An 8452-nucleotide genomic window follows, 5' to 3' on the forward strand; every position below is an offset into this window, starting at 1 on the left:
AGGTGAGGTCTGACCAGAGCAGAATACAGTGGCACTATTACTTCCCTTGATCTAGATGCTATACTCCTATTGATGCAGCCCAGAATTGCATTGGCTTTTTTAGCTGCCGCGTCACACTGTTGGCTCATGTCAAGTTTGTGGTCAACCAAGACTCCTAGATCCTTTTCACATGTACTGCTCTCAAGCCAGGTGTCACCCTGGTGTCACCTCTCGATTTCTCCAATTTTATAATTGGGGCACTTTGAGCAGTTCTGTTGTCTCTCGGTGTCTATGATTCTTTGCCTGACCGTAGCATTTGCTTGGCCCAACCCCAGACTTAGAAGGGCTTGAGGGGCAAAACCCAGTTTCTGAAGGGTGTTCAGGACTGCTGCCAGCCAGCCTGACCGGAACTGGCTATTCCTCAGGGGAGCAGATTCAATGTCAGCCATTTGTAAATTGATGTTAGGCAACCTTAGTAGATACCTGACTGTGTTGGTCCTTCAACCCAGCCTTGTTTCAGGGTGGTGTCCTGTATTAAGACTACGGATCCAGGATCGACCGCCAGCCAGATTTACCCAAAGTCGCTTATCAGCTGAATTAAAGTTAAGATGATGAAGAAAAAGTCGTTAACAGATTATTAAAGCCGGTATCAGCTTGGAGTAAGCTTTTACTCCTGAAGAAACCAACCTTGGACTTAGAATGCTACAGGGGAAAAACTACTGCAGGTGGTTTTAATCTTTCATTTTGGATCTTTGTGGCTAGATAACAGAATGTTAGTGCACCGTCAAAGCCACATATTCCTTTCTCTTGCACACTACTGGATCAGCTAACAATCTATCTACCTATCTACTAAGGTCCCCCACTCCAGCAGGCAGTTTACTGGCAAGGACCTCCTCAACCCATAGGAGCCAACTCCAAAGGGCCCCAAATAAAATATATTAAGGGATCAGCTCCCCCAGTTAATGGGCCTGTGACTCAGCTCCATTTCTCCCCAATATTGTTTTCCCTTACTGGCTTTCGGTGGTGCCCGGAAGTCAGTTCTGTCCCCAGGCGGGGGGACAGATAGTCTTAACCAATGCCTAAACAACCACTCATGCTTCTGTATTTCAATAAAGTTGTGGCCAAAATTATTCCAAAAACCTTAAACAAAAATAGTGTGTGTGATGTGAGTTATTTGGGGGGTGGCATGGGGACCTCAACACGCAACTATTTAATCAATACATCATTAAACACGCAATAGCAATTCCATTGGGGCATTAAAACTTCCTTAAGTGAAATGTACAATGGGACAAACAATTAAAATTCAAAGCAAATTTGTTAAAACAAAACAGTTAAAACAATAAAACCAGATGTTCAGTTCATGAGATCGCTTGCCATAACAGTTGTGTCTCCAGGAGCTGGCAGAATGGCAACACTGATGGGGCCTCTCATCTTTTTTTGGGGGGGGGGAGGTGCATTCCACAGCACTGGTGCCACCAGTGAAGAGGCCCACCTTTGGTTTTCCACAAGACAATAAAGATTCGGTTGAGGCAAAACTAATCAGGTTCCATTAGCTGATTGTAGTGCCCTCACTCTAATCTGCCCTTGGTCAGTCCACCAGTCTTTATTGCACAAGCAATAGGGATTTCAGCATAGCACTGGCTAGGCACTTGATAGTTTTGAATAAGGACTCTTTCTGCACTGCCTTTAATAAGAAATAAGAAGCTCGTGAGCAAGTAAAGGATATAGAAACATTCCATAAGATAATGCGAAATGCAAGAAGAACTAATGGACAATGTGCTCATCATTAACTTCTGGGAAATAACAAGCTTTGTTAACAGTGTTTTATAGATTGCAATTGTTTCGCTGGCGGTTTGTTAATTATTCAATATGATTTATGCTGTATTTGTGATATTCTATTACATTCTATCATATTATCATTATTTATTGTTTGTAAGCCCCTTTGGGATTCATTTGAATGAAACGTGGCCTAGAAATATATTGAATACAAAGAATCCAACCAGAACACCCACTTCTGAGCCCATCCTTCCCTGAGTTCTGGAGCGGCTCTGCACCACGGCAGAACTTAAGTAGGACAGCATGAAGTTACCGCTCTTGACATGTTCCCAAAAGGAGGCTTCTCTCGGGAGAGTGCAGCTGTCTGAGCAGTTTGAAGAACTAAGAAATGCCCTGCTGCGTTCGACCAAAGGCCACTGTAGCCTTCCCTTCTAGTCTCCCCACAGTGGCCAATCAAATGCCTCAGGTAAGTTTGCAAGCAGACCATGAGCATAATTGCACTCGCCCACTCACATTGCTCATCAGAGGATATTCAGTGAGACACACTGCCTGTGATACTGGAGGTAATATACAGCCATCAGATTTGGGTAAAGGCATTAGGACATTGACAGTTTTATTTTTAATCCCCTTTCTAATGATCCCGAACATGGAATTTGCCTTTATTGGGGTTGCCATCTCCTGTTGAGGATTAAATTGTCACATTTAACGTTTGTAAAGGACTAGAACGGGCTGCTTTCATTAATATTAATGTAAATACCTAATTCTGAAATCTGAATTGGTGCTTTAACACACACACATACAGCATATCTTCAAGGGATATTCATTTATGACCATTGCTTGTCTCTGAATTTGGGCCTCATATTAGGCATCGTGCAGAGGCAGCTGTGACAGCACTGGGTGCTAGATTCAGGTAGGTAGCCGTGTTGGTCTGACACAGTCAAAATATATATAAAAAATAGTCCACTAGCCGTTAGGTTTCTGTTTGTGCCACTGGTGCAGTGCTTGGAGTCGCAAGACTCTGTTTACATTCCAGGGATTCCAATCTGTTGGAAGTCTCACGGGAGACGGACGTTGTTGTTACTGGTTTCCTGTTCCTTTGTTCCAGTTGCCTCTCTGCTCTCACAGAGACAGGATGTTCCTTTTCTGTCTGCGTAGAGATAAAACTCTTTGCAATGTAGCTCAAATTTCTCGTCCTTCCCTGCATGCTGGATACTCTGCGTAATGGGGAACGTGCCTGGAGCTTCATCAAAGGCTTAGGTCGTTAATCACGTCGGAGGACTCGACCGGAGGAGGAGCTCGGTTGGACGCAAGTCCGACAGTAGCAGCTTAGAGACCAACTGAGTTTGTTCTTGGTATAAGCTTTCGTGTGCATGCACACTTCTTCAGATACCTTCAGATACTGGGTGCTCACAGTCAAACAGTCATAGCTGTGAAGGGCCCCATTCCATTGCAAGGAATGCTGCAACACACAAGCATTTTGCCTGTTCAAAACCTTGGGCAGGGCAGCTAGAGCATTTCAAAAGAGCCACAGAGATGTCCTTCCCTATATAACAGCAGAAGCAGCTGGTAGGGCCGAACAGAGCCCATCCAACCCTTTCAACAAAACAACCGCACCATTCCAACCCCCCCCCCACCTTCTCTTTCCTTCTGTTACCGGTGGTGACTTCCACATTGGGAAACCAGATAAGCAATGCTGTCCCATCCTGCTCCACAGCACTCTAAGTGATAATGTTGTTGTTGTTGTTTAGGGAAGATTTAATGTCTGATGCTGTTTTGTTTTTGATATTCGGTTGGAAGCCACCCAGAGTGGCTGGGGAAACCCAGCCAGATGGGCAGGGTAGAAATAAATAAATAAATAATAATAATAATAATAATAATAATAATAATAATAATAATAATACTACATATGATTGGGTTTTGGCAGAGAGACAAAATAAGCAGCCATATTTGGAACGGGGTGGCCAAATCTGTACTTTTTAGAAAAGCATATGGTTGAGTTGTAATGCCTATATTATGGAGCATTACATGAGGCATATGCATGGAAGGCAAAAGGTCATCCAAATCCAACTGAATGCTGGGGCTGGGAGGAACAATGGGAGAACTTCCTCCAGTTCCTCCTTCCTGGTTAACATTTTCGCAATTTCCTCTTGGGGCACACTGGGAATTGGTGCAGCATTGACTCTTATCATTCCTGTTTTACCTGTTGATCTTGCCCAGATGGTGATAGAGACCTTGCCTATTGTCTCTGGGTCACCATCCTTTGTATTTTGCTCAGGGCTTGCTGTGTACCACCTAAGACAGGGGTAGCCAACTCCCAAGAGACTGCGATCTACTCACAGTTAAAAACTGGCAGTGATCTACTCCTTTTTTGGGGTTCAGATCAAAGTTGTTGAGCTTTTTTCAGGAAGGAATACCCTGTTTTTTGGGGATCTGGTCTTTTTTTAGGCAGGAAGAAAGCCCCAGTTTTTGGGTGTAGGGCTTCTTGGTGGGAAGCCAGTGATCTACCAGTGACCTACCACCGACTTTCAATTATCTACCAGTAGATCACAATTTACCTGTTGGACGTGCCTGACCTAAGATATCAACATCACTTGAATTCTGGTCTTCCAGATTGTTGGGTCAGGGGTGGAAGAAAGTTTTATATTCAGCACAATCTCCCTAAATTCAAGCCCAGGAATGGCACTCCCTGGATTTTCAGACAGATATCCATTGCTGTCGTGGGAAGCAAGTAAAACCCAGAGCGCAGCTTGGCTAACAACCCGTAGCAATGTTTTCCACAGTTTGCGAAAAGGAACATGAAGCACCTCCATGCAGACACAAACGCGGTTGCTACATTGATCAAATGTTGCTGGAGCGATCAAATCTCTTTCTTCCCTCAAAAGTAGAAACCTCAAATTGGCCTTGAACTTTCACTGGAGAGGAAGTTTGGTCACAAAAGAGACAATCAAAGATATTGTGGTTGCCTGAGGCAGAAAATCAAAATGGCACTTTCCCATGCTGGTAAGAATATAACAATAAACTCAATAATTGACAATTTGCTGCTCTGGAACGGCACCCCAGAGTCTGCCACCTGAGGAGGTCTGCCCCACCCTGCCTCATAACAGAGCTGGCCTGGCAATTGTAGTCAATGCCAATATTCCAGCTGCCACAGCCATAGAAACAGGCACCCTGAGCCAATTCCAGACAGCAGAAGGTAAAATTGCATTATGGAACCCATTTGCTGAAAGTTGGGGGCAGGGAGTAGAATGAAAGAAGCATGCTATCAACATAAGCATATTCCTACTAATTAAGTAAAAACTTTTTTTTCAAAAAAGAAAACAATTATCAAGCAAATAAGAGAAGCCAAAAATTGCCCCAAACCCTATAACATCTAGAGGGGAAAAAATGCAGATTTAAAAAAAGCAGGCTAAAGCAGACCTTAAAGCAGAGCAGCCATCTGTGCCAGCCACGATTTCGTAATAATCCAACTCCTAATAGCATTGCGAATAATAACAGTAAAAATGGCAAGAGTTGCTATGTTTTCCCAGCAGTAATTATAGAACCTTTCTGTGGTGTCTGATCTTTGCTTATGGATCGTTACAACTGTGCTTAACGCTTTCAGAAAGGCAACGTTTCTCTCCTTACAATACTCCCAACCCCCCACTCCCAGCCGTTTCCATTACAAAATAGAGGAGAAATGTTTCTGTGCTGATTTCCTGGAAATGTTCATCCTGTATCCACCAGTGAAATTCAAGACAGCCATGGCTTTCATGTCCCAAGACTGTAAAAAAGAAAAAGAAAAAGTTTTCGCTTATCTGCCAATCAGCTGCTAAACTAATAGGTCATATAAGGAAGACCATCTACAGACTTTTTAACATGGCTTCATTTTTTAACCACCTGATTCCTCAACACTCAGTGATTCCTAGCTGGTTGTGTGAAGAACACTGAAAAGACTTGTGTTTGTGGTGATAGGAAGTGATTAGGAAGGTGGGACTTCGTCTCTAAGCAGATCTGAATTGGACAGTTCTTTGGATAGAAGACTGCTCATTTATACTCCCCTTGGCTCTCTGGAGGAAAGGTACAATATAATGAATCACCAAATCACAGGTAGGAGGAGGGGGTGGTAGAGAAGGAGACTAAAAAATTAAATAAACACTTTCTCACCTTAGGTCTTATAGAGCAGGCATGGCCAACTCCTAAGAGACTGCGATCTACTCACAGAGTTAAAGACTGGAAGTGATCTATCCCCCTTTTTGGGGGTTCAGGTCAAAGTTTAAGATTTGCATGCTCTACTGACTGAGCTATCTCCCCATTCTCATATCATACTTCTTGAAACATTCTTAACATGGGTTTTGTCAGTGTTTCATGTCCAAATTGCAAATTCTTTTAGCATTTTCATGGGGGGAAACATGAACGTCTCCAGTATTCTTAATGCAAGAAATGCAAGGAAATTTCGCCTGCCATACTGGTGCAAAGTAAGGTGTGTGTGTCTGTGTCTGTGTGTGTGTGTGTGTCTGTACTAAGGCTGAGCACTGGATTTCGCTGAAACCCAAGACAATCCAGGGTGATCAGGGTGGAGTGGGGGATCCAGGATTCAGTCAAGACATCCACATGTTGCCCTGGCTTGAGTCAGGCTGCCCACAGTGATCTGAGGCTGTCAGGAAGTATGCCTTGAGCAGGAATTCAGATACTCCTTTACAAAGCCCTTCCATGCAGCCTGCCAATTGCATGTTTATTTTGATTTTGTATAATGTCAGACCCCTCCAAGAGTCCCTGTTTTCCAGGGACAGTCCTGGATTCAAGAAGCTGTCCTAGTTTCTGATTTGATCCCAGAATGTCCCACTTTTCCTTAGGTAAAGGTAAAGGTACCCCTGCCCGTTCAGGCCAGTCTTGCCAGACTCTAGGGTTGTGCGCTCATTTCACTCTATAAGCCGGGAGCCAGCGCTGTCCGCAGACACTTCCGGGTCACGTGGCCAGTGTGACAAGCTGCATCTGGCGAGCCAGCGCAGCACACGGAACGCCGTTTACCTTCCCGCTGGTAAGCGGTCCCTATTTATCTACTTGCACCCAGAGGTGCTTTCGAACTGCTAGGTTGGCAGGCGCTGGGACCGAACGATGGGAGCACACCCCACCGCGGGGATTCGAACCGCCGACCATGCGATCGGCAAGTCCTAGGCGCTGAGGACGTCCCTATTTTCATCAGAGAAATATTGGAGGGTATGGAGCTAGCTGATCCCTGAGCCAAGGAGATAACTATACAACCTTTAGAAGACATCTGAAGGCAGCCCTGTATCAGAGTGGCTGGGGAAACCCAGTCAGATGGGCAGGGTATGAAGAAGGAAATTATTATTATTGTTGTTGTTGTTGTTATTGTTATTATTAAGTAGGAGATCCCTGTGTTCATCAGAGAAATGTTGGAGGGTGTGTAATGTTTTAAATTGTTGTTTTAAACTGTTTTGAACATTTTATTCTTTTTGTAAACCACTCTGAGGTTTTATTTTAAAAAATCAAGTGGTATATACATTTTATGAAATAAATGATAAAATAAGTACATTTTGGTGAAATTCTCAGGGGTGAGGTGCAGGATTTTTAATGTGCTTACTTTTGAGCTGGTTAAGGGTTGTTTCTCCTTTCTTTCCTTCTCCACATCATTCCCACCAATGTTCTTCACTCGGCAGCCTTCCTGGGTGACATCATGAGATAGCTCCTCCCATGAGGCTTTTTCAGCTCTGGAAGGGTCAGCGGCTAGGGAGACTGCAGAGTTCTGGGGAAATGTTTAATGGAAAGTGGAGGGAACACATACACACACCTCCTTGGGCCAAGATTAGCTCAAAACCTGTACAGCCAATAATGGCTCGGATTGTGCTATTGCACTAAGCACCATCCCTTCAAGAGGCCAAGACTTTGAGCTTCCTTCCTTCCTTCCTTCCTTCCTTCCTTCCTTCCTTCCTTCCTTCCTTCCTTCCTTCCTTCCTTCCTTCCTTCCTTCCTTTTTTAAATTTTATTTGCTTAATTAAAAAACATCAACATTATTCATCATCCAGTAATACAAAAAGATAAGAGAAATCATCTAAAAAAGGGGGGGGAGTCTAATCTAATAGAACAAAGAAGATCTTCTTACTTGACATACAACTTCCCATCCACTCCATATTAACTTGTTGCCAAAACTTGTCAGATGGTTATAAAAACAGAAAATATAAATAAATATTTAATTGTCTGTGGTCTCGATTCTTACTACCAATTACTAAAGATGTTATTCAAATGCTACAGTAGAGTTTAGACGGCGACAACTATTTTTCAAATATATTTTAATTACTTCCCACTTTGAAATAAATACATGTTTTGGTTTATTTTATTTTATTTTTCAGATAGATTATCCAACTCTGACCTTTCATTTTAAAAAAGTATGCCTCTAGCTCTACTGGCAGTAAAGTTATAAAGCAAAATGTACAGAGCATCCTTCTAGTTGATTTCTCGGAGATAGGTCAGCTGCTCTGTGTTTTTAGCCAATGAGTGAAATTTGAACTGTGATTAAAGAATGAGTTCTTTGAGCACCAGCCTACAGGAATACACACATGCAAAAACCATGATTTTGGGTTGTTTTGTTCACAGTTCCTGAAAATAAATATTATGATTATGGGTGATGTAGGAGTAGTGATATTTTTAAATTACTAAATATACAAAAGAGCTAAAGGATTCTTAAATATGCTCTATTACC

At 42.9% G+C, this 8452-nt stretch overlaps 1 long non-coding RNA gene across 1 annotated transcript; it reads right to left on the reverse strand.

Annotated features, from left to right (window-relative positions):
- Positions 1 to 1423: 1423 nt before the first annotated feature.
- On the reverse strand, positions 1424 to 5062 carry LOC309377452. Its single transcript, XR_014171586.1, has 2 exons — positions 4560 to 5062; positions 1424 to 3214 (listed from the first exon to the last, which is right to left on the reverse strand). It is a non-coding gene; the product is annotated as an uncharacterized lncRNA (long non-coding RNA).
- Positions 5063 to 8452: the final 3390 nt, after the last annotated feature.

The sequence above is a fragment of the Podarcis melisellensis genome (genome assembly GCF_964234715.1).
Source record: "Podarcis melisellensis genome assembly, chromosome: 9".
Classification (NCBI taxonomy): Eukaryota; Metazoa; Chordata; class Lepidosauria; order Squamata; family Lacertidae; genus Podarcis; species Podarcis melisellensis.